The 27,120-nt window shown below is 46.8% G+C and overlaps 1 protein-coding gene across 1 annotated transcript in view; it reads right to left on the bottom strand.

Moving 5' to 3' along the window:
• LOC146860996 (interferon-induced transmembrane protein 1-like) overlaps positions 1 to 27,120 on the bottom strand; it is a 190,403-nt gene that overhangs the window by 19,716 nt on the left and 143,567 nt on the right. The gene's annotated exons all lie outside the window — the stretch shown is intronic.

The raw sequence follows: 27,120 nt of genomic DNA, 5'->3' as shown, positions 1-27,120 counted from the left end.
CGCAAACTCCTAAAACATGGCTAGTTAGACAGGTAGATGAGTAACATACCACTCTAACAGGTTTCAGAGTGGCGCCAGGAAACCAATCTGGTATGTGTGCCCTACAAATTTAGTATAACATAACAAATGTTGGATTGGATTTCATATTCTTTTAGGAGCAGAACATAATGTGTTTATGCATAAACTGAGAGATTTGAAATTAATTAAATAGAAGTCAACAAGTTTAACAATATTTTGGACTAATAGTTATGGTTAAAGGTGAGATAAGGTTACCTCGTTTTACAGAATCAATCTAAGAAATTGCAGTTCAAGTTGTATCAGTCAATAACATTAACTAACAACATTATCGATTGTTTTATCGATTTTTCATTGATTTGTATTAGCATGCTGTAGGAAGGGGAGATTGTCTCAACGAAACATTTGCCAATAATGCTGTCACTAGCTAAGGGTGTGGCATTATCCATTCAGAGACGGTGACATGAAGCAGCCAGGGACAGTGAGCATATGTTTTCCGTGTGCTGGGTGAGAGTTCAAAGACAGAGGCTGTTGCCCCCTTACTGTCTGATGTTCACAGCTTTTAAGTGCCCATCCCGTCATTAGATACCCGTGTTGTCAGCTTGTGTTTATAAACGTTGGGAAGGCAGTTAACCTCTTCTGTGCCCATGACGAGATAGTCTCGTCATGGAGCACGGTTGCGCTGTGCCCATGATGAGACTATCTCGTCATGAACCCCGCCCGCTAATGTAACGGCCGGCACAGGAGGGGGAAAGGGCGGGGCACTAAAGGGGTTAACTCACTCGTTACCTTCATCTTACTTTATTGTGCTGTAGCTGTTGGAAACACACTTCCAAGCCAGAAGGGACCCCAATTTGGCCCATTGGAAAATCACACTAGGATTTCATGTCCATAAACGCCAATTTCATCAATGCCTTGTTACCCATGCCATATTTTCCAACATGAGAAGCAGATTTAGGTGTTGCTCTCCTTCGCTCAGTCTTTCCTTGTAGCCAGGGAGTTTGAAACGTTCATAAATTTCGGTCCTCGAGCTGAAAGATATGTATCCTTCAGAAGCATATTCTCATCTTTTAGTCAGTCAGCCATTTTGGCTTTATCCGGAGTCATGATAAAAGGTGTCCATATAGCAGTCAGCGTTAAATATTTTGCCCTGCCAGAAATCATGCTAACCCGAAGCAGCAGCAATTCGGGAACCATAACACTATCAATACATCACCTTTGTAGACAAAGTGGAAATTAAAACCATCTTCGTGCTAGGATAGAAACTCTGTTTTCCGAAAACACAGCCACCTTTACCTGCAGAGAACATATCTTCCATTGTTTATAAGATTATGTTCAAGGAATGAAGGGTAGAGCTGGATTGAAGAAAAAAAAAAACGCTCCGTATGTAGTTTTTAGATCTTCACACAATTACGTTAGGAAGATCTGCAGTCGCATCGCAAAGAAAGTTAAGAACACCATTCACGTAAGCTGAACAGCAGTGGGGCAAAAGACATCCTTGCGTCAATCCGCTTCTTGTAGAAATCTCTTTTGTTAGTCTGAAAAGTAGCAGGAGTACCACTGGCATTCCCAGTATTGACATAGTGAGGCATTTATGCTTTGGTTCCCCCCTGGGTCACGCTGTCCTGTCTGCGCGCTGGTATGCGGGCAGAACTTTGGGAGGGCTAGGCTTCACATAGGGTGCTGACTGTCGGAAGGTGATGGTCATACTCCGACTAGGGCTAGACTCAGGTAACTGAGGTAAGAGGAAGTAGAGCGGGTTTGTCAACTCTTACCTCCACCCGCGGGCACTTCCTGGCAGGAGTGGTTTGTCATAGGTATTGTTCTTCAGCCATGAAAGGTAACAATGTACCAACGCCTATTTTTAGGTTTCGGGTCATTTCAGTAAAAATCCACGGGGAGTTTTGATAGAATGGGGGCACTTGCCTGAGGGGGCATGCCGGCTCCGGGCCTGCATGGTCTAAGACTGGTTTGGCTGGACCTGGGGAAGCCCGGTTATCAGTTGCGAATTATTGCTGTTATTTACGGGTTACAGAACAGGATCCATAATTTAGCCCACTAAAGCTAGCTCGCAGGGGCAGGGCACCTATAACAGCGAAGGGAGGAAGGGGGGGCTCTGGCAGCGACGGGAGCCTCCCCAGAGCTGTGGCGGAGTTACAGGGCGATCTGGAGGCAGAAGGGTACAGTAAGGGTACCTCTGCGACAGTCGGTACAGTAAGGGTACCCCTGTCCGGCACAGTAAGGGTGCCCGAGCCAAGGTCCGGGAGCCGAAGGAGGTTCTGGGAAGACCGCGACGGTGCCCCATTAGTCCTTCGGGCGGTTGGGGGGCCTGACCAACCGGGGGTGTGCCATAACACGCTCCGCCCCCGTTAAAAGGGGCGGGAGTATTAGACAGATCACGTGATCCAAAGGAGGATCGGAAAAGAATGTGCTGCACTGCCGGGCATCGACCCACCGTGCGTGCTGGCTCACAAGGCGGGCGGAGCAGCGAGGGGCTGCTTGCCCTGGATCGCCCGTAAGATAACCCACTCTATCGTCATACTTATGTTGTATGAAATAAACCTGCAGCAGTTCTTCACCCATAACGAATGTGTCAGTGTAATCTTTGGGTGACGTCTGTGCATACGTGTTGAGTGGAGCGGATGACGGTGTGGTCACTATGGTGTGGAGGGTGCGGTGGACAGCGGGCTAGGGAGCAGGAAGGCAGGCTGCGCCTGAACACTGGGCTCTGCTTTCAGGACATGAGAGGAGATTAGGGGAGGGGCAAATGGAGCAAAGAGGCTGGGGCGATATTACCTGTAGAAACAGAGGAACAAGCATTGGCAAAGTCAGCAGGTCAAGCATGCGCCTACTAAACTTTTAAGCGTGGCACCCGTCTGGTTGTTAATGCTGAAGGTTTAGATCGGCGCCGGAAGGAGGGGGAGGGGTGGGGAGCGTGACAGAGATGAGGAGCAGTGAGCAGAGTGGAAAAGCAGGCGCCGTGCTGCAACCTAAAGCAAGATGCCCGTGTTGTTAATATAAGAGGATAATCGGCTATGTTTAAATAAGAGTTGGGCGGCTGCCATTGTTTTCTTAGTTTCCAGGTCGGCCGTGATTACATGTGGGATTGCAAACTTTTAAAAAAGCATAGCTAATAGTAATTGACAACAATACAAGTATAAATGCGGGCGCCTGCTAAAATATTAAGCGTGGCGCCCATGTGGGGGAGGCGTGGCCGGCTGCCGTGGAAGATGGCCGCCCCCTAGTGTAGCTCTGTCTCATCCCAAGGCCTCTGTCTCATCCCAAGACATCTGGATGCCGCGTAGCCGAATCATTCAGTGTCGAGCTGAGTTGTCTGTGAAGAGAGGCGGCACAAGCTGCAGAAAGTATAGCGGAAGGTCGTTCGAGCGGCTCCTGCGCTCGGTGGCCGAGAAAACTGGTAGCCCGGACCAACCGAGAATGCAATAATAATATTACTTTATTTGATTAAAAATATAATCATAAAAGTTGAGAATACATACCATACATATGACAAGCATTGGCATAGCCAATAGGTCTCGCTTTTGGAACCTTATAAGTGTTTAGCCATGCAACAGTTGATGTTGTTGCACCAAGGATATTGTGCTGCAAAACTCAATACTTATAAGGTCCCAAAAGCGAGACCTATTGGCTATGCCAATGCTTGTTGAATTTTGTTTTAGCCACAATACATTGCATCCCCACTGCTGTCCAGCATGGCTAATAAAAACATTGCCGAAAGCAGTAGCTTTCATAGGAGAGAGCTATTGGCTTCGCCAATGCTTGTGTTCTTTTTTTTAGGTTAGCCACAGGGAGATGTGCCTAATTCGTCTAATTGCCCAGAATCACAGGATGTTGAGAAGAGGCCGGGAACTGCACCTGGCTCTCTTGCTCCAAAGTTTGCAAGTCGGGCCTTTAGGCCACATCCCCTACCCTTCTTAACAACTGCTGCGTGTTAAGGAAAGAATGTGGCCTAAGGGGTAGGGCGGTGGGTCTTGGAGCTGGGGAACCAGGTTCGAGTTTTGGCAGGGACGCTCAACGTTATGTCGTTCTGGGCAACTATTGCCCCCGTACCTAACAAAAATGAATGTGTCAGCCTGTAACGTAACTGGTGCTCATGTAAAGCGCTCTGATACCTTCGGGTCTAGTTCGCGCTATATAAAACTCCACAAGATAAAAATCAGTTTCTAGGAATTAAATGCCCAGATGTCGAGTTTACTGGATTTGTAGTACGTCACATCCTTGCCAGAAAAGGTTGGTAAATGTGTTTCTCTATATCACTTTAAAATATGTGTTTACTTACCAACTCTGTTTTTTACAACAATCACGTTTAATGGATAATAATGGCAAACCTACCCGACAGCAAAGGCACAGAACAGGATCCCTCTGGAGATAGTAATCAGATACTCGCCCGCCCCATTTGAGTAAACAACAGGCCCCATTTACAATTCATTAATTGTGCGCTGCATTTTCTGAAAGCATGAAGGGATGTTGCTCAAACAACGATATTTCCTTTACAGCCCCAGAGGCAGATGCGTTTGTAAATTGAGCATCGTTTTGTAATTCTTCTTTTTCACAATTTCCATCCTTAAGAAATTCTTACATTTTTTAAGACAGGAAAGACTCATGGGGGGTGTTTTTGTTTGCCTCCCTGAAGCAACCATCATCAAATACAAATGGAACTTTTACTGGAAAGGTTTTTTTTTTTTTTAACAATTCTTGTCCTCAAGTGCTGCTTTGTGTGTGCATGCGTGCTTCAGTGGAATGCAGCTTTGTATGGCTGTGTGTGTTTCATTTCAATCTGGAATTTAGCACCAGTGTGGAAAGGGCAACAGATTTGATTAGGAAGATGTCTGCCACATGTTGATAGGAAAAATAACAAGCCCGGCGGAGCGTGGCGCGCGCGCGCTTGACGGGGGCGGGGGAGCGCATTCGAGGAGGGTGAGCAGACCCTTTGAAGTACGAGTACGATGCCAAAAGCGGATTGCATGGCGGCACTAGGAAAAATAACAAGCCCGGCGGAGCGTGGCGCGCTCGCGCTTGACGGGGCGGGGGAGTGCATTTGAGGAGGGTGAGCGTACCCTTTGAAGTACGAGTACGATGCAAAAAAGCGGATTGCATGGCGGCACGATGCACGTGATTGTGCGCGTGCTCGCCTTGCAATCCGCTTTTGGGAGCCCCTTACAATAGTCTCGCTTTGCGATCGCTTACGCGATAGCAAGGCGAGACCTAAAAAAGGATAATTAAAATGACCGGACCAACCGAGAGTGACGTGGTCTCAGCAACACTACAGAGGGAGTGGCCGGAACATCTCACCGAGCCCTGACTGCTCTCGGGAGCCGGAATAAATGCACTGGTGCCGGCCGTGGTGGTGAGAGAGGCCCGGCAACAGCGTGAGGTGGCCTGGCATCCCCGAACCCGACGGTGGAGAGTGTTGGGTGGCCTATCGAGAGGCGGCCTGGAGGACAGGGGAAACCATGGCCTTGCGTGGTGGCAGACACAATGCGAGGGACCTCGCAGCGCGGGGCCTGCCCATCAAAATACTGTTGGCCAGAAGATCCTGTAGCTTGGAGACCTCGTCTCTGGGGGCCACCCGCTCCTCCTTTGAAGACACACACACATGCCTGGGATCGCCCGGAGGGGGTAAGGAGTGACAGGACAGGGATGGACAGTAAGAGCGAGGTCTGCTCTCCGCAAAACTGCCGGCCTGAATGTGGGGTCCCCAGTGAGACTTGGCGGCTGCAATAAAATTGCTGACAGCCCTTAAAGGTAGCCAAGAAGTGTTGCCGGGCGGAGAGGAAAGGGGCCCAGTCACAGCAACGAGCAGTAAAAGACTTATTAATAAAACAACACCTCAGACGCCATACAGTACAGGGCAACAAACACAGGAAATTGGTCATACCGTGATTGAGCCTCCCTCTACCTTCAGTGGTGATCTGCGGAGTGGTGGGAGAGAAGACCAGCCACTTGGTGAGAGGCTTCACTTATCTCCTACCATCAGGTGGGGCCCCAGCATCTAAAGCGAGAAGTGGGAAACCCGAGAGTCCGCTTGGGGTAGCTCGCCACACAGGCAGGCGGCGGTGAGTACTACCAAGAATCTGCCTCAGGCTGTGCTGGACAGCGCTGGGACCAAGAAGACGGGGGGGTGGTGGGGAAGGCCCGCGTAGCAAGCTCCAGACAAACCTGGCCACGTTTACCTGGGCCAGTGAATAGTCGGAAGAGACAGACCCGACGACCACACAGGCCAACGACCGCGCAGCAGAGGAGACAAAAGGGGTTACGCTACAAGATATAATGGCCAATCTGAACAAGGTGCACACGTCATTAGACACACGCATCGGCTCCGTCTCTGCAGAAATTGCGCTGGTCCGAGCTGACCTCAAAAACATGAACACAAAAGTGACGGAGGTAGAAACCACCACAGCAGCCCTCCACGACGATTCCGAAACTTTGAAATGCCAAGTGCAACAACTACAAATTGAAGGTAGGGCGATGGCCTCAAAGCTAGACGAATATGAAGGCTGCTCAAGACGCTACAGCGTCAGGATCATTGGGGTTCCCGAACGAGCTGAAGGTCCGGCAACTGACCTATTTGTGGAAGACCTTATCCAGAACCACTTTCAACCTAGAGGTCTGTCACAATACTTTTAAGTGGAATGAGCTCACTGAGTTCACTGAGTTCCGGGCAGCAGATCCAGGCCGGGGGCACCCCCAAGGCCTATCCTGGCTCGCATCTTCAATTTCCAGGACCGGGACTTAATCCTTCATACGGCTCAGACGTCCCTGCCTTTGCGCTTCGAACACAGCATGGTAGCCTTTTTCCCAGATTACACGATAACAGTTACAAAAGAAAGGCGCAGCTTCCTAGAAGTAAAGAAAGAACTGAGAAACCGAGAGCTCAAATACTCCATGCTCTTCCCCCTTAAACTGAGAGTCGAGGCGGAGGGGAAGGCATGGTTTTTCTCGAAGCCGGAGGAGGCTTATGGCTTGAAGGCGGGCGTCAAGTCACGAGCCATGGACGACCGGGAAAAAAGCAAAATAAGCACCAGTTGACAGCTGGGAATCCTGGATAGGAAGAGGCAGCATCTACGACCGCAACAGACGGCCCGGGAAACTTAAAATGACGAATATTAGTCACAGGCAACTGAGCTGGAATGACGTTGCCTTGGAATACCCAAGAGAACTGGTCCAGACTTATATACTATATTGTGGGTTCTGATCATTTGCTCATCTATAGGTATTGATCGAGAGTTACTAGTTATCACCAGAAAGGTCCCTTTTTAATACCCGGGGCTTGACTTGGGAGGAAACCGGAAATGCTCCCCCGCCGGAGTATTGGGGTTGGGGTACCAGGTGCTCTGGACTGTTGGGGAGGCGGGTAGTTTTAAATCCGTCATGCAGGGAAGCAGGGAGGGGGGGTTGGAGGGGCGGGTGGGGTACACAGTTATTGTAATTGTAGTTTTACTTGTTTAGCATTGACCAAGACACAACCTGACAGATATTACCTGGCAGTCCAACCTCAATATCCGATCAATTTCATTCCACCAGTACACCTCAATGACGCAGGTGTCCAACCTGGGTGATCGGGTTGTTCCCACACCCGTCTCGCACCCTCCTTTAATGGAATGTGAACGGTCTGAGGGATAAATGAAAGAGGGGGCTTGTGCTACAGTACATCAAACGTCAGGCACCAGCGGTGGCCCTGCTCCAGGAGACGCACCTGGTGGGAACCACATGCAAAGCCCTAGAAAGATGGGGATTTAAACTAGTGGTACACTCAGGGTTCACATCAGGTTCAAGAGGGGTAGGGATCCTGATTAAAAAAGAATTTCCACTTATTAACCAACAGACATGGACGGACGACCAGGGGCGATTTGCAGCAGTCACAGGCCTGTGGGAAGGGCGGCAATTTAACATCGTCACTGTCTACATCCCTCCAGCATTGCACTCAATTGCCCTCCCGGTGCTGAGCGCATTTCTCCTTAAGCTTCCGGAAGGTGAATTAATAATAGGAGGCAACTTCAATACCACTTTGAATGACCTAGTAGACCGCATGCCCCCTAGACAACAACACCGAACGACATCCCATCTAGCTGACCTATTAGAGACACTGGGCCTAGTAGATGTCTGGCGCTTCCATTACCTGCAGGCACGGCAGTATACATTTTACTCAGGCGCCCACAACAGCCTCTCTAGAATTGATTATGTACTCAAGGTGGCAGACATATTTGGGAAATTCAGTAATTTAGCAAGGGGCATTTCAGATCACTCCCCAATCTTCGCAAAATACAAGCTAAATGGCCGACCCAACGCCGCATTTACCCCATTTACCCAGGCTATCTCCAGAACCCTAAGATCTGGAAGGGCCTCGGGGCTGCCACCAAACATTATTTTAAAGAAAACTACCATTCTGTCTCAACCCCCCTCATCCTGTAGGAGGCCTATAAGCAAGTCATTAGGGGACATGCAATTTCCCTTATCGCTGGCCACAATAAAGAAGATCGTAGAGACCCTAGAACAGGAAATACGTGACCTGGAAACAATGCATTCCCAGGACCCTTCTGAAGCCAATACAGCTCGCTTAAGTCCGAAAAAATAAGAATACAAAGAACACGTGGGAGGGCACCAGGACTATGTTGGCATCCAACCGCCATAGAGTCTATGAGGTAGGGGACAAAGCGTGCAAGCTTCTCGTCTGGCTGGATAGGCGAGAACGCGCCGATAGATGGGTAGCCGGACTCCAACTTGATTCAGGGGAGACCATTACAGACTCAGAGTACATAGTTGACACATTCGTGCAAAATGATCAGAGGATCTACGCCCCTGTGGCCACGGCCACGCCTGATGAAGCCGCTGGCCTCCTGAGGGATATCCTTACCGCAGCACTTACGGCGGAGGAGGCCCAAATACTTGAGACAGAGCTCACACCTGAGGCGATAGCAACAGCCATAGGCAGTATACAATCAGGGAGAGGCCCTGGGCCCTAATGGCATTCCTGTTGAGTTATACAAAAAAGCGGCTACATGATTGGCACCATACTTGCAAAAGATGTGCACAGCCAGTCTAGAAGTGTGAGAACTCCCCAGAGACCAACGTATGGCAACAATTGTAATCATTCGCAAACCAGGAAAGCTGGCCCATGACTGTGCCTCATATCGCCCTATCTCATTGCTTAACGCAGAGACTAAAATCCTGGCCAAGGTATTGGCAAATAGATTGAACCCCCACCTCGCGAAACTGGGGCACCCAGACCAATCTGGCTTTATGCTGAACAGGAACACGGCGCTTAACTTACGTTGCTTACACGGAGTGCTGAGCCACAGACACGCTATCCAAGAAGATGCCATTATCCAGTCACTTGACGCCCGCACGGTCTTTGAAACGATTGAATGTCCAGTTCTCTTCGTAGTCCTTGAACACATGGGACTAGGTCCCAAATTTAGATCCTGGATAAGGCTGCTTTACACAAAGCCACGAGCGCAGGTGGAAGTCAACAGCAGGCTCTCTGATACATTCCCGCCTGGTAGAGGTACGAGACAGGGTTGCCCGCTGTCTCCACTCCTCTTTGCCCTGGTGCTGGAACCATTGGCGGCCTGGATTAGAAGAGACCCAATTATTTGCGGGCTCAAATGGACAATGGAATGGGAAGACCGGATATCCTTATATGCCGATGGCATCCTGCTATATATGGCATCCCCGAATGCCTCCCTAATTAGGCTACTGAGCATCTTTGAGATCTATGGGGAATGCTCGGGATATACTATTAACTGGAACAAATCCATACTTTATGTCCTGAGTGACCTCCCTCCAGTACTAGCTAGTGGATGCAAAGTCAGAGTGGCGGAGGATGGCTTCCGATACCTCAGGATCTTTATAACAGACAGCCAAGAAGACTTTATGAACCCCTTGAAAGACTACGCAGGGATACTAAGCACTGGCAGTCACTCCCCCTGACACTACTAGGGCTGTTGCAGGGATTCTGCTCATGCATAGAACTATGCGCAGGAAACCAGGACCTCAGTGAATCGTGGTGTACCAAAAACTCACCTCAGTACCCAGAACCCCTATCCGACTAGCAGCAGTGTCTCATTCGTTCTCTGTATCATCTCGAAGCTACCAATGATTAGACAACCCAGAACAAGTGACTTAGAGTACTCTCAGGAATGGTGGGAATCAGAAACACCTTTTCGTTTAAGAGTAATCAGAGACACGGTAACGTTTAAAAAATGTTTATTTTAACTACGCGCCCTAAGATGCAGTACTTTGGCTAACATAGGCAGACAAATGATTAAAAACAAAACCATCAGCATTGTTACAATACCATAGAAAATGAAGGGAGAAATCATGTTATAAATGATAATGGAATAAAGCCACCCTCCCTTCACAAGTAAGCTAGTATTATGAAACTAATAGAAGGTCTCTAGGTTTGAATGGGGAACCCCATACCATAAATATCAGCTTAAGTGAATCACATCACAGGATCAGCTCTGCTTTGTGTCTGGAAAAGGTCTTCTCCAAAGTGTTCTAATCATGCATGCAAAATGCAATATTAAAGGCACCAGAGTTTCAGATATTTGCAGCTGTGTGCGTGTTATAGCTAGAGCGTGGGCCGATCAACATGAATTCAAAAGCATACATTGTTATTTGACCTTGACGGCTTCTGCACACAGTGTTCAGACTAAGGTCGCGGTGCACGTCTAGGGATCTGAACAACAGACCGTTCTCATGTGAAGAAAAAGCAAGCAAGCAGTTTTTCTTATAATAACAGCTACCTGCAGTGTCGTGTGCAAAAGCAGCAAAAGTGACAAGATGGCATTTTACATCTAAGATGCTTATGCTAACATAGCAATGTGTGTACATGGAACTCCGTCTGCACTACACCCTCCCTTGATCGGACCACGGACAAATATGGAAGCAGAGTAGGAACGCAGAGTTCAAGTTTGATAGAGACAGAACCAAGTTCATGTATTGCCAATCCATATAATTGGTAGTGACAGTTCGAAAAACCTGTTATCAAAAGGGGAGAAAAAAAATATAACATCTCGCAAAGGCGTTACAGAACCTAGTGCGGAGTAAAAATAAAAAATAAAAAATATATATCGTGGGCGGATCATTGGAAGATGGACAGCTCCCAAGTTAATCCATCAGTGTGTAAGCACAATAAGTAGCAACAGCCTCCAAGAGGAAGTAATTATAATGTTCTGTAAAAGATTCCACCATCCAGTCCAGCAAAGTAAATGAACATTCATGTTCTTCGATAACTGGAGCCTCTAACACAATCAGAGGACAACTTGCGTTTTCTTCAAGATAACTTCTCGCCAAGAAGTCATATGCTGCCGTATATATATATCCCAATTCCCTAGGACTCCATGTGCTGCTCCACAGGCCATAATGCTGATGCCAGAACAGTCCAACTCATGAGCAACTAAGGGACTCATCAGTCGATCATAATCCGTGGCAGGAGACACTGAGTTAGACAGGCACAAATCCAGAGCCCATTCGAAAGGACAATCTAGGCAATGAAAAACAGGTTGCACGCAAGTAAAGTAGGAGAACCGGAAGGACAATCCATAGGCTACGCTTAAAGTGGCCAGTGGTAATGTTCCATAATATTGAAGCATCCAGTTACGAAGTTAAAAGCAGCCGGTGCCGGCTGTCGTGTGATACATATTGTTCAGCCATTACGCAGCAAGCAGACCAACAGGAGCACACAGGTAGTGAGGGCAAGAATCAACGGAAGCCCGCCCAAGACGCTGGAAAAAATGGAATGAAAAAATGCCATTATCACACCAAAAATTGTTTGGAAGGAGGTCACGAGGCCGGAGCCCACAATTTTGAAAAAATGCACCAAGCCAGTTGTTGACGAGGCATTGAAAATAGTATGAATCAGAGCACCGAAATGAAGGGGGAGATCAGTATTCAGAAGCACATGCACCTCGGTGCGGGTGTTGGCCACGTGAACGACGAACGTTTCACGGGAGGAAGTCAGTGCAACTTCTTTTTGAGACAATAGAGCCCTTATTCTGCTCATCTTGTTGAACTCTGCTTTCAAGGTTGGGATGGAAGGCCAGATGGATACATCTAGTCTCCCATGTGGGGGCGGGAAAAGGACATTTTTACAGCATACTACGCGTTGTGAGACAGTTACAATGTACGGGATTCCCACTAGCATCCCGCGGCATGCCTCATTATTTAAAAGCAAATAACTACCGTTAGCTAATAATGTAAAAGTGGGCGTAATTGCTGGCACTGGGTTCCCCTTCAGAATGCAAGCTAAATTTGGTGCCTGAACGTTGCATGCGCCATGCAATTGGATGTGCCTACAGACTACTGAGTGATCAGGTGTGGAAGTGCATTCCTCTCCTTTCAAATAAACTTCTTTACCCTCTCTCATGCACCTGTATGTAAATGGAAGTGACCAAACCTCATGCAGGAAAGCAGAACCCAATGGTTCATATCTGCCTAGGGCATAATGTTTCATAGGCGAACTGAACTTAAACAATGGAAACGGCAAGGTGATTAAACCGTGGATAAGCCACACAGCTGAGTTCGATTCGGCCACAGAGAAAGGTAAAGGTTCTAACTTTTCAATATGCAGTAATGAGTATGTTGCATTTTCATGGACATGAATTGTTGTTTTGCAGTTAGATTAAACGGCAGGAATAATGATGATGTATTCATGTAGTCCCGGGGAAGTTTCCCAGACTTCAATGTTTGCAAAGTCCATGCAAACTGCATAATAGACCACAACTGATTTTGACCATGATATAGAACAGACATATCATCCTGTACAATATCCACAACAGATGAAACAATATTATCTAATGTATAAATCCTGGAAGAAAGGGTATTAATGCTGTTATCGATGACAGCTAGCACTTTTTCCAAATCAGCTTTTTCAATAGCTCTTAATCTGGAAGCAGCCTCAATTTGAGATAATTTCCAAACTTTGTTGTAAATAGCATACAACTATCTTTTGGATCTGCCAACCACAGGACCTCTAAAAAAATCATTCAAATCCACTTTGTCATTTAATTTTGAGAGATGAAGTTTAATAGATGCTAAGGTGGAATGTTGCAGCCAATTCTGACACAATTTCCTGACAGAATAGGTAGAAACAGAATGAGAAGATGCAAATCTGGGGTCCACCCTAACCTGTGTATAGCCAGGATATAGACCCAGAAAACAATGTTGACAGGAATCTGAGCTCTTCTGCCATATCAACCATCCTTCAGGATCCAAGTTGGAAATGTTGAAGGACGTATTAGTAATAAACAACTGCAACGCATCAATGGACAGATCTGTGTGAGTATTCCATTTTGGATAATCGCCCAGATCAGGAACAGAGGGTGAATTCATCTTTTTAGAAGTAGCCAATCCAAAGCAGGTGGCTTGAAAAATGGTAGAATTCAAAAACAAAATGTGGTTTGGGATAAGGCAAGCACGTAAATGTTTGCACTAGAGTTCTAGGGCTGCCCTCAACGGACGCAGGGCAATGTTCCCATTGAGTATAATTGACAAAATTTCTAAATGTATTCGCTTTATGCTGGAAATGATTGCCATAGTGTTGGTAGCAAAACAACTCCCCATAATTAGCCGTGTTTAAATACAAATCTTCAGCATCAAAAGCAGCATAGTATTTCAAATCAGAAAAAAGAACCTCTATGGCTTGGACATCCCAATCATCAGAGCGGATGTTTTGTTTTACAACATCTCCCATAGAAACACGAAGTACATTGGGGACATTAATCACCTCTGTGGGACCATGAATTTGAAATTTAACAGCATCCCATACAATCCCATCCAACACAGGCCAGGCAGTAATATTCACAAAAGTCCAGTCCCTTTTCATGATGTGCGATGAGGAGTGGGGGGCCAAAGTTCCATCAATTAATTTAATTGCAAATCTGTCGGTGAGATATTGTCCATTTACTAGACGAAAAAATACCACCACAAATCCAATGGACATAAACAAAAAAATACTTATGAGCACCAGCCAAATGTAAGTCCAAGGGGGAATGAAAAAGTGTCTTTTAAACCATGCAGCACAAATAGAAATTTTCGATGGGGGATTGGAAGTCATAGAGTTAGTGTCAAATGAAAAACGTGAATGGTCAACTGCATTTAATTGTAAACCAGGCAACGACACATCTGTGGGATAAGTATAGTCAGTATCTTCAGTTGGACCACCAGCCGGTGGTGGCAATAACGGATTAGTAACTGTATTCATCTTGACTGCAATGTCAGGCATGGTGGTAGTTGCCGGAGCCAAAACAGAATTTCTCAGCATTGTAGGACAAGAGACTGCTGGAGTCATACTGAGAAGAATCGACCACTCGCTGTAGTTTGACATTGTCAATGGAGATGTACCTGTTATCCTTGCGACCAGGAAGTGGAGGTAAAATGACTGTTCTTGTACCCTGCACGCCAAGCACGGGTACTGGAGCACGATAAGAGGGGCCAAACTCTTTCTTGTTCTCCACCTTCTCGCGGACCAGGTCACCAACTCGAGGTAGCCAGCTGACTACCGGAATCTGAAGCGCAGCATCAGTCGTGGAGGGCAAGTGTTCCTTTGCAAGACTGTCTCTGGTCTCTTGTAGATTCTGTAATACAGCACAGTGATCATCTACATCAAAGGGTGCGGCCGACGCCGCCATGTGTAGACCATCAAGGTCCGGAACAAACATTTTTATGCCAAAGAGCATTTCGTATGGGGTCCGCCCACCCAGAGACCTTCTAGGGAGATTATTAAGTGCACGTTGAACGCTATACAAATGGGCCAACCAGTTCCTGCCAGTACCTAAAACTCTAGCTGTCAAGGATTGCTTTAAGTCACCGTTCATTCGCTCCACAACACTATTGCCCTCAGGCCGGTATGGGGACGAAAATTTGACTTGGACCCCCAAAGATCTCATGGTTTCTTTGTACACCTTAGAGGCGAACGCAGGACCTTGGTCAGAATGAAGGGTACCACATGCGAAAATTCCCCTTATGACAGTTCGAGCATCAGCACTCCGTTGTGGCCATACCCAATGAAAACGTGTACATGAATCCACTGAAACTAAGATGTACTTATACGCAGTATCAGAGGAGAAAGGACCGCAGTGATCTAAATAAACACACCCAAGTGTTTTTTTAGATATGTACAACTGTGTTTGTGGTGGGCGCGCAGCAGTCGAAGGTTTAATCTGCTGGCAGATGTCACAATTAAGAACATAAGCACGAGCCTGTTTATACAATCCACGCCACCAGTAACGTTGTTGTAAGAGAGTAACAGTCGCTGAAACGCCGGCATGCGCAGAAGCCATACCTTCGTGAGCCACTGTTATCAACGAAAGTCTGCAGTCCGCGTTGGGAATCAATCTGTCACCAACGTCGTTAATTCTCACATAGGGAACTTTATCAGGACTTAAATGATAAGAGTATTTAGAAGGGAATCCTCTAGGGTAATTACTTCCCTTCTCCTTTGCAGCAATAGCTGCCAGGATGTCATCATCAATCTTACTTTGGGATCTTGTAACTGCTGCTACTAGATATGTTGCCACTGCTGTTTTCGCCGCTTCGTCAACTAAGCTGTTTCCGACAGCGTGGACACCAACTCGCTGGTGCCCAAGAGTATGAATTACATTCACGAGAGGCAGATTCTGTTTAAGTTCTGCTACTCGAACCCAAAGCTTTTTATGCTTGATTGGGCTACCCTTGGAATCACGATATTCATTTTGAGACCAAAAGAATAATTTGTTGTTAAAAGACTGAACACAGTAAAATGAGTCACTTACTATAAGTGTTGTAAACCGAGGATCAGCAAACTCCAGTGCGAGCACCAGAGCAGGTAGCTCTGCCAACTGGGCGGTATAATCACCTAATGACTGCGTATGCACGACATCAGAACTGTGGGTATTCTGTACAGCACAAGTCCGACAATGAGAGTTCAAAGGCCGGTAATCCCAAACTAGGCGGTACGACCCATCAGGTTTAGTTACAGTAAATAGAGGATTATTCATGGGTGACACACATGTTTCAATAACACCTTGATATTCCAATTGTTGAAGGATTTCTGCGACGTGAGATCAAGCTTCGCGGCGCATGGGATATTGGGGTTGCGGCTGGGGAATAGACCGTAATGGAATCTCGTGGCTTGGTGACAATTTATCCCACCCAACCTGAGTACGGTACAAAGCTGGAGCAAGTACCTGAGCCCACTCTCCTGCAAAGTTCTGAGCCTGATCCTTTGGTACAGTGTGTGTGAAGGATGGGAGGATTACCTCCTCCCCTCTGGGAGCGGCCAAAATGAAAGCTGGGAGCCAGTCCGCCTCCGCTAACAGAATGTCATATGTAGAGGTCAGATTTTCCCCAAAAATCCCTTTTATGGTACGTTGTATGTCACCTTCTATTAAAATGACTATGTCATGTAGTCTGTCAGGGGGAGCCACTCTAGTATCAGCAGTTTCAACAGTAATAAATGTGTCAGTTGCTGTCGCCTCCAGATATGAACACAGTGCTAGTCGCACTACTGTAACCTCCCCTGCGCTGTCGAGCGGCGTTAGTGCCCATGTCAGGTTCCGAAGCTGCGTTCTCACTATCTGTGGCATACCTCGCTGTTAATGCAGCAACTTTCTTCTTCTGAAACGGGGGTCGTTGGCGTGCAAATTCTTCCTGCTTGCCTTTACCGTCAGGCTGACGGGGCTGCTCACATCCTTGTTTGGCACCCCGACCCTTGCCACGTTCTCCTCCACCGGACTGTGAGACCGATGTTTCCTGTGAAGAACGAGGAGAACGTTGTTCAGTAACCTGAAATCTATCAGGTGACCTAATCCTAGTGCGATCGCGCAAATCATACGTGCGCTCACCAGTCGCCTGTACAGGCGACGCGGGACGAGACCCCTGTTTCTGTTGCTGCTTTCCCTGTTTCTTAGCTTTCCAACTTTGTTTCGGAAAAGCTGGACGTTCGTCTTTAAAAGACAAGCCCATCTTAGTTTGCAGTTGTGCAGCTGTTGTCTGAACAGAAGGCTTAACCCCTAAACTACTGCGGCCAATGGTCCTATACGCCTCCGCAATAATTTTAAGCAACTCGCGGGGGTTTATCGACATCGTCGACGAGGCGCAGTGCATTCGACACTTGAAAGTGAACCGCATCTCCCTTGACATTACCAAGGATGAGTGTGACAACTACGTCGAACACACCGACAAGCCTCATCCCCAACTCGACCGCCGCCTCCGGACCGTGTTGATCTTGAACGCGTTTGATCACGGAGGGCAGTACGGCCATCGACGGGGTGCCGAAGCACTTTGAGTAGACGGCCGCAAAAACTTTACCCCAGGTATCACAATTGGCCACCTCTGGGACTAAGTCTTTCTGCAAACTAATGGTGAGTATCCTGTGTTTTTCAACAGGAGTAGAATTCGGAAAAACGGCTTCCAGTTGGTCAAATTTCTCAGCAAGCCAATAAGGCATATCGTCCTTATTCTGGGGGCGCTTGCCCATTACCGAATTAACCATGACGGGACTAATAGTAATCCCGGCCGGGCCAGCTGGTTGCCCCACAACAACAGGTGCCCCTACCTGGACATTGCGTGAAACGTATTGCACTAAAGCCTGATGTACCGTAATCAGGGTGGTATGGAGTTGACGTAACTCATCCACCGTGGCATGTAAATAACGTGGATGTGGTGTGAACCCGGCCAGTACTGACCAAGTGGCCCCTGGAATGGACAAGGGGCCCAAATGAACCGGTGTAACCGTGTGGGGGAGGGCGCCATTGAACCACATACGATGCTGCCAAGCGGAAACCGGAATTTCCTGCATCCTATATGGCGTATAATTCGCTGGGACTGCCATAGGATTGTAAGAGTGAAACGTATTCTCGTCCGCATTCACCGCCGGCAAAGTAACCCAAGAGTAAAACAACTCATAGGGATATGATGCATCGGCACTCACTACAAAGATAATAGACATCCCATCGGCAGGCACACCGAACTGCGTCAAATGACTCCTGAGAGGTGCGCGGCTATGCGCCGCAATAGTGACTTCAGCCATAAGGACACAGAGAAGAAATACAATCTATATGAACAGTAGCACAAAAAGGGTATAAAGTAAAAACCTTTTTAATTGACAAGCTTGATAGAACCTATATATTAACTATTAGGTAGGTTAAAAACCGTCACTCCCGCTATCTGGAAACAAGAGTGAGGGCGTTGTGGACTAATATAAGCACTACTAAGGCGTCTCAATCATAAGACCAAACGTTAGGTGCACCATGTTGCAGGGATTCTGCTCATGTACAGAACTATGCGCAGGAAACCAGGACCTCAGTGAATGGTGGTGTACCAAAAACTCACCGCAGTGCCCAGAGCCTCTATCCAAATAGCATCAGTGTCTCATTCGTTCTCCGTATCATCTCAAAGCTACCAATGATTAGACAGCCCAGAACAAGCGACTTAGAGTACTCTCAGGAATGGTGGGAATCAGAAACACCTTTTCGTTTTTATTCTCATATCAGTCCACAACAAGAGTAATCAGAGACACGGTAACGTTTAAAAAATGTTTATTTTTAACTACGTGCCCTAAGATGCAGTACTTTGGCTAACATAAGCAGATGAATGATTAAAAACAAAACCATCAACATTGTTACAATACCATAGGAAATGAAGGGAGAAATCATGTTATAAATGATAATGGAATAAAGCCACCCTCCCTTCACAAGTAAGCTAGTATTATGAAACTAATAGAAGGTCTCTAGGTTTGAATGGGGAAACCCATACCGTAAATATCAGCTTAGGTGAATCACATCACAGGATCAGCTCTGCTCTGTGTCTGGAAAAGGTCTTCTCCAAAGTGTTCTAATCATGCATGCACAATGCAATATTAAAGGCACCAGAGTTTCAGATATTTGCAGCTGTGTGCTTGTTATAGCTAGAGCGTGGGCCGATCAACATGAATTCAAAAGCATACATTGTTATTTGACCTTGACGGCTTCTGCACACAGTGTTCAGACTAAGGTCGCGGTGCACGTCTAGGGATGTGAACAACAGACCGTTCTCATGTGAAGAAAATGCAAGCAAGCAGTTTTTCTTATAATAACAGCTACCTGCAGTGTCGTGTGCAAAAGCAGCAAAAGTGACAAGATGGCATTTTACATCTAAGACGCTTATGCTAACATAGCAATGTGTGTACATGGAACTCCGTCTCCACTACAGGGCGAGCTGCACTTTTAAAAACGATGGTGTTGCCTAGATTTCTCTACGCCCTGCAAAATACACCATTTCCAGTTTCCCCATCATATTTTAGGATGATAGAGATAGAAGTACGCAACCTCCTATCGGAGGGAAAACCAGCCTGGATAGCCATAGACAAATTGGTCAGAGGGTGGTTTGATGGGGGTATCATGCTTCCCAACATACAGATGTACTATTGGGCCGCTCAACTAGCTGTCCTTAACCAGTGGATTCATTCTCCCCAGACGGAACCCGCATTCCATATGGACTGGTTCGTCCTGGGGGAGGGAGGGGTCATGAGGGCGCTTTACAACAAGACTCAGGAGAAAAGCCTCACGGGACCCACTGCACACACAGTCCATATATGGCATACCGCCCACAAGAAGCTGGGAGGGTACAATACGACAACGCAGCTCACTCCACTCTGGGAAACTGGGAAGCTGGGCAGGCTGGGTAATTGCAAAGGGTTCAAACAATGTGATCTAATTGGGATCTACAGAGTTGGCGACCTCTGGAACAAGGGGAGAGTTATCTCATTTGAACAATTGCAGGAAAAGTATGAACTGGCGCCAACAGATAAATGTAGATATCTCCAAATTAGACATGCACTGATCGCCACCATCCCGCCAGAGACTCACCCTTGGAGGATAGGCTTCTTACGGACTGAATTGATCGAAGAGCCATTTCCTTGACGTATCAAACATTAATTAACAATCAACCAGACCCCACAGCAAGTCTCCGTGAGAAATGGCAGGCCAATGTGGGGGAGCTAGACGATACAGATTGGCAGGAGGCACTAGAATCTAGGAAGGTGCTGGCAATACCCACCAGACTGAGACTGGTGCAGCTCAAAGGATGTACTTTTCTAGGTTGACTTTAACCAAAATAGGGAGAGCTACCGACCTGCTCTGTCTCTGACATTGTGGGGCTGTAGGAACATTCTTTCGCATGATATGGGACTGTCCCGATATTCGAACATACCGGGAATCAATCATGCCACTGACCATAATCTTGCAGCCCAAGACTGGGCAACTCTAGACATGACAATAGCGAAACGTAATATTGCCAGACACTGGGGAGTTCAAACTGTACCAACACAGACTGGTGTAACAATATGGACTGGCTCATGGTGGCCGAAAAGGCAGTATATATCAACAGGGGTATCCCGAAGAAATGGCAACGGATATGTGGGGGTGGAGCAAATTCCGGGGGAACATCTGCACACTGTCGACGGGGAGTCCCGGATTGGAAAACAGCTGAATGATGAACTGTTGGCAATGTGGGAGGGTGGTTGTGGGTGAGGTGAACTTCTAAATGAACAACCAAGTCGGTAGCAGGAATGTAATACGGAAAGTTAACAGGGATTGCATGTACAAATGTATATCAATTATGCTCTCAAATCGTATATTTAATAAACAGAATACTTTTTTTTTTAAAGCGTGGCACCCATTTTATTGTTAATAATGGAAGAACGGAAGGAGCGCGGCAGTAGATGAAAAGGTGCAAGTTGGCCGCTATTGGTAATAAAAATGTAAATGCGGTGCCGTGCTGAAACTAGCGCGGCGCCCGGAGGCAAAGCGGGCACCCTTGCAGGAAAGCATGTTGTGCCTGTACTAGGGGAAAATCATTAAAGAAAATAGTGCTCACCAACTGTAGATAAAACAGACCGTGTAACAACACAAGTAAAAAGTCCAGTCCTCATGGGAGGTTACAAATGTGGACAAGGTGGTACTAAGGAGGGTCTACTAAGCCAATTCATGAATCAAAAGCAACCTTTCAGAAAGGACAGCAACAGGAGCCAATTGAAAAGATGGGCAGAAAATGTGGGGGACTTCTAGTCCATACCTGAATACAGCATGCCTCGCAGAGCAGTGCAGGCGCTGCTCAGGCTCACCCTAAAAAATAAAATAAAATAACCCACACAAATGTGATTATGTATTCATGAGAGCTTCAAGCCCAGTCTGCGATGCCTGGAGAACGGAAAGAATAGTATATATAAGGTGTAATTACTTGAGTGTCAATGCTGTTTCACTTGTATTCAAAAGAAGAATTTAATTAAGCACAAATGCAGGTTAAAACTGGAGTTCGGAAATCAACAAGTAAATATTCTTGAGCAGTTCTTTAATAAAGAGAACGGCAGTCATGGTTGCGGCTTTCCTACCCATAGAACGTTTAGCAAAGGGAAAGCTTCAGTAAAGTCCCTAGTGCATGTGTTCTTCAAGACTGAAAGTCGCGTCCATGCCGGGTGTTGAAACAGAGATATCAAAAAGATGGTAACTTCTGTCCTAGAATATTACATATTTGGTACTAGAAAGGATCAGCACTCTCCTTTTGGAACTGCTGTACCCCGGCTGACCAGAGCTGGTACTTTCACTTTCAAATGAAAACACTCCGGTACCCAGTACCTGGGAGACCCTGACCATGTATGAAAAGCATTGCCTGTGGGATTCAAGACACCAGCTGCCTATTCTTTGGGAAAGTTCAGCACACAGCACTTATTGGGCCGACAATGTTCCTCGGGGTAACACACTGGTCCTTCCACAAAGGGTGCGAGCAGTGTATGGATGTGGAGGCCCTCTCCCCTCTCACAAAAGCAGCAAGCAAAGGTACCACATTAGGGACTTCATGATCTAGGAAGTCCAGAGTAACCTGGCTCCCTTCATCCCACACAGGTACAAGATACGCCCAATCTTGTTACACTTTAGCTCCCAAGACATTGTCTCTTCCCTCCTGGCAAACGCCCCACATTCACATTGTCCTGCAGACCTGGCCAAGATAAATAATCAATGGCTCCCCCACTCATGAGGAATGCTCCCTGCGCGTCAGCTCCATTCTCTTTTTTTTTTCAGAAACAACACCCACCTGGGAGGCTTGATTCCAAGAAGCAAAAAGTAATGCACAGAGGTCTTCCAAGACATGGTGGTCCTCCCAGCAGTACAGGTTAGACAAAGACAAAGTGCTCCTGCGGGGTTGGTAGGAGCACTTTTGGCAAAATGTAGCTGAAAGTGGCAGGCCTCTGCTGGTCAGACACAGGCAAGGTCCATTAATCCCTACTCATAAAATGGCTCTGTTGGTTACCCACCGCTGTCAGCTTAACAGAATCAGAGACTGGTCAATGTATTGTAGCAAGAGAGCTGCCCCAAACTGTCATGGACTTTTTATCGCATAGCCACATATAGCTGAAAGCTATTTGTCATTATAAGAGGAGATATATGTAGACCGTTAGGGTATTAGAACTAGCTGTAATGAAGGAGTCTCCTCTTTATTGGATTTTTCACCCAATAAGGATAGCTGTGTAGTACACCTCAAGATAACGAGAAAAAAACTCTTTCCACTATTACTTTACTTGCCAAGAATGGTTGAGGTCGAATACATTGAGTCAAATTTAGTCACAGGCTTGTGAATGGTGACGTCATCTGGCCCACTGAATGCTCATGTGCCACATTCAGGGCCAGATTTACTAGGGAGTGGCACATCTCAGCCAGGAAAGGTGCAGTGCTGAGTTGCATCACCTGGAAAGAGCAGAACTGTGTCATAACTACAAACAAATGGCACAGTTCTGCTCTCCCCATGCGCTGGCACGCTGTGTCTAGCGCCAACACAGACGCCATTGCGCCATAGTGCACGGGTGTCTGCATTGCGGTCAGGGTAATGTTTGTGCAAGAATTGTTACCTCCTACTATCCTTTGAGGCTATTTCCTCTTTGCATGTGTGTTGCACAATGCAGCACACATGCAAAGGCAAACTAACAAGGAGAAATGAAGATATTTCTCCTTGTTTCGCCAGCCACAAGAGAGATGCAGGATTTGGGGCAAATCCATGTCTACAAGCCTTTGCCTCATAATCCATGGGTGAATGCACAGGAACTTCCATGCGCCACCTCCCTGATACAATGTAACACAAAGCATCTCTTTTTAATGCAATGACTCTGTCACCCAAGACATCTTGCAAGAAGCTTTCAAGGCAGGCCAGCTTCTTCTCTTCCTAAAGAAACCTATACTAGAACCTGATGCCCTCGGCAACTACTGGCCTATCACTCACCTACTATTCCTTGGCAAGATTAGTAAATAAGCAGCCTTTGTTCAACTCTAAGATCACATCAGTGGTAACCATCTCCTGCATGATTATCATTCTGGCTTCGGATAATACTACAGCACAGAGACCTCTAGCTTACATGTCATTGACAACACACTCTTGACCACAGATGAAGATGACCCCTGCTCCCGAAACTTCTGGACCCATTAGCTACCTTTCACCCAGTCAACCATCTCACCCTCCTAAGCACCCCGGAGTCTCGAATGGGATACACCAGCAATACATTGAATTGGTTCTCCTCCTACGTTTCCAACCAACACCAGTTTGTTCACATGGGCACCTTCAGGACACAAAAGACCCCTGTCTCCAGAGGAGTTTCCGAGGGTTCAATACTGTTTCTTGTCATTTTCAACCTTTATGTGGAGCTGCCATACTCACAAATAATAGAATCAAGATTCACCATATGCTGATCATATACAACTCTATTTATAAGTCTCCTCATTTAATGCTTTGAGATCTACATGGGATTACCCAGAAACACCATGTAACATGTGGGGCTAACCTACTTCTCATAAACCTTGTCCTGGAAGCACCTTGTCCTGAAAGCACTACACCACACATCTACCTAGAACCCCAATTCTCTGTCTGCAGCTGTTTTTTCTTGTGCAAGTGTGAACGACTTGTACCGGTGCCAGCTTATCATTGAGTAGAGGCAGCATTATTAAATAAAGACTACTCTATAGGCTGGTGTCACGTGGACTTATCTGCAAGAACACATTTGCCTGTTTGTACCACGCTTCAACAAACAAATGACATTGTTCTGCATTCTGTCCATCAATTGTTGTTTTTGCATTTGTCACCCCGGGTGGGAAGGGTATGCTCAGACGTGAGTCCCTTGCTCTCCATGCCACTGGAATCAAGCTATCCTGGCTGACGAGGGCTGAAAGCCCGAAACCGGTCCTAGGATGCTTGTTTCCAGTCCAGGGAGGACCTGGCTTGGCAGTTCGGGCTGGACTGTTCCCATGGGGCACAGGGTCAAGACTGATTTGCATATGACTGGGTTCAAACTGGAATGGCATGGTGAGCAAAAAAACGATGGATTTAGGCCCAGATCTCTGTACTGGGGTGAATGTATGACATTGTTCTGCATTCTGTCCATCAATTGTTGTTTTTGCATTTGTCACCCCGGGTGGGAAGGGTATGCTCAGACGTGAGTCCCTTGCTCTCCATGCCACTGGAATCAAGCTATCCTGGCTGACGAGGGCTGAAAGCCCGAAACCGGTCCTAGGATGCTTGTTTCCAGTCCAGGGAGGACCTGGCTTGGCAGTTCGGGCTGGACTGTTCCCATGGGGCACAGGGTCAAGACTGATTTGCATATGGCTGGGTTCAAACTGGAATGGCATGGTGAGCAAAAAAACGATGGATTTAGGCCCAGATCTCTGTACTGGGGTGAATGTATGACATTGTTCTGCATTCTGTCCATCAATTGTTGTTTTTGCATTTGTCACCCCGGGTGGGAAGGGTATGCTCAGACGTGAGTCCCTTGCTCTCCATGCCACTGGAATCAAGCTATCCTGGCTGACGAGGGCTGAAAGCCCGAAACCGGTCCTAGGATGCTTGTTTCCAGTCCAGGGAGGACCTGGCTTGGCAGTTCGGGCTGGACTGTTCCCATGGGGCACAGGGTCAAGACTGATTTGCATATGGCTGGGTTCAAACTGGAATGGCATGGTGAGCAAAAAAACGATGGATTTAGGCCCAGATCTCTGTACTGGGGTGAATGTATGACATTGTTCTGCATTCTGTCCATCAATTGTTGTTTTTGCATTTGTCACCCCGGGTGGGAAGGGTATGCTCAGACGTGAGTCCCTTGCTCTCCATGCCACTGGAATAAAGCTATCCTGGCTGACGAGGGCTGAAAGCCCGAAACCGGTCCTAGGATGCTTGTTTCCAGTCCAGGGAGGACCTGGCTTGGCAGTTCGGGCTGGACTGTTCCCATGGGGCACAGGGTCAAGACTGATTTGCATATGGCTGGGTTCAAACTGGAATGGCATGGTGAGCAAAAAAACGATGGATTTAGGCCCAGATCTCTGTACTGGGGTGAATGTATGACACTGTTCTGCATTCTGTCCATCAATTGTTGTTTTTGCATGTACCACGCTTCAAACCAGGGGGTCATTTATGCTATTAGCTTTGCAAAAGTATATATTTTTTTTTTACAGTAGGAATGCATCGCATGAAGCTACCATCCTAGCTTAAAATGGGTGTGCGTTCCTTTAGCTTTGCTTAAAAATGTATGGCCACTGCTGCCAAAAATGGACATACCAGTTTGGCTACTGCCATAGTATGGCAGGGATGTTGTCCTAAGTCTCATTAGTGCTCAAACATGCCCAGGTGCTTATATATCCTTATTTTTTTCGCTTTTTTATTTGCTTTGGGCCCCACTGTCCGGTATGATGTACGCACTCTGCGCAGCATGCCAGACAACCTTGGGCACCACTCAGCTTGCAGATGGCCATTCTCAAAGATGGCAATCGGTGGATCGTCCGGCTGGAACCTAAGGTCCTGATGCCATCTTCCACCTACCCCAGAAAAGCTGACCTTTATAACATGAAATAAAACATGCATGCTGGAGCATACCTTGAATGTCTACACAGGTGTGTCCATGCCCAGGGAGGTTCACTCAAGAACCCACTTTATACTTCCACGCACAGTCTCTTGCCTAACCATGTTTACACACCCAGCAGCATGTGTCTGCACCCTCCATCTTTGTACAAAAAACCTATAAGGTAGTAGTGTTTCCTTTTTTTTTGTATACCAACCGCATAGCTTCCAAGGTTATACATTGGTCATGTCTTACATTTCTCCAATTTCAGTGTAATCATGAGTGACATTCACGACTATAAGCAACACTTTTGCAAGAAAAATTAAACAATGAATACGCAGGGAACGTAAAGATCATGAATTACGCCCATTCAAGCAGCAGGAAAAAGCACCAGCGAGAAAGGGACTAACCATCATTAATATAAAGAAGCAAAATTAAATTAAAACATTCAGTAAGTATGAAGGAATTTGAAATCGGAGACTAAAGCTTAAGCACCGATCAAACTATAGTATGAACACATGAATTTAGAAAAGCTCCGATTTTCCCATTAACATTAATTAAAAAAAATATATTTATAAATCAAATATTTCATCATGTGTATTCATTTTTTATTTATTGAGTTTTATATAGCGCTGGCTAGACCCGGAGGTATCAGAGCGCCTTACATGAGGAACATGGTTACAAAGTTACATCAGTTTCTGGAGCTTAGTTACAGGAATTACATGAGTACAAAAGCATAGCATAAACATGAGGAAAAAATAGGCAAGGGGATAGAAGAATAGGGGAGAGAGGGAAGGAATAAGGGAGGCAGGGGAGATTAATGGAGGGAAGAGGAGGGGGAGGGTATAGGAGGCACAACAGGGAGACGAGGAAAAACAGTGTCCGACGTCTGGCTGGGTAGGTGATGGCCGAGGGGTGAACCAGAGCCAAACTCCTCTATAGCTGCGTGGGACAGCTCCACTGGTCATCGGCCAAAGGTTGCTTGGACACCACAGTACATACAAAAATATTATAGTTTCCGCCTGGGGGGGGGGGGGGCATAGTCCAAAAAGCTCCATCGAGCGCCGGTCAAGGTGTACGGTGCTGTGCTCCCAGCGGTAATGGGGTAAAACCCCTGGCCTCCGCTGTGTGAGACTCCCATGTCACTGTGGACTCTCTCAGAGGGGTCTCTGAGACTCCAGGGTATAAATGCTGGATCCCTCCCCAACAATGGGAGAAGGAGGGCTTTGGAAAGTAGCCCACTCATGGTGGCCATT

The sequence above is a fragment of the Triturus cristatus genome, chromosome 3_1, assembly GCF_964204655.1.
Source record: "Triturus cristatus chromosome 3_1, aTriCri1.1, whole genome shotgun sequence".
Classification (NCBI taxonomy): Eukaryota; Metazoa; Chordata; class Amphibia; order Caudata; family Salamandridae; genus Triturus; species Triturus cristatus.
Note: the sequence above shows the minus strand (reverse complement) of the source record. Positions and strands in the feature narration are given on the sequence as shown.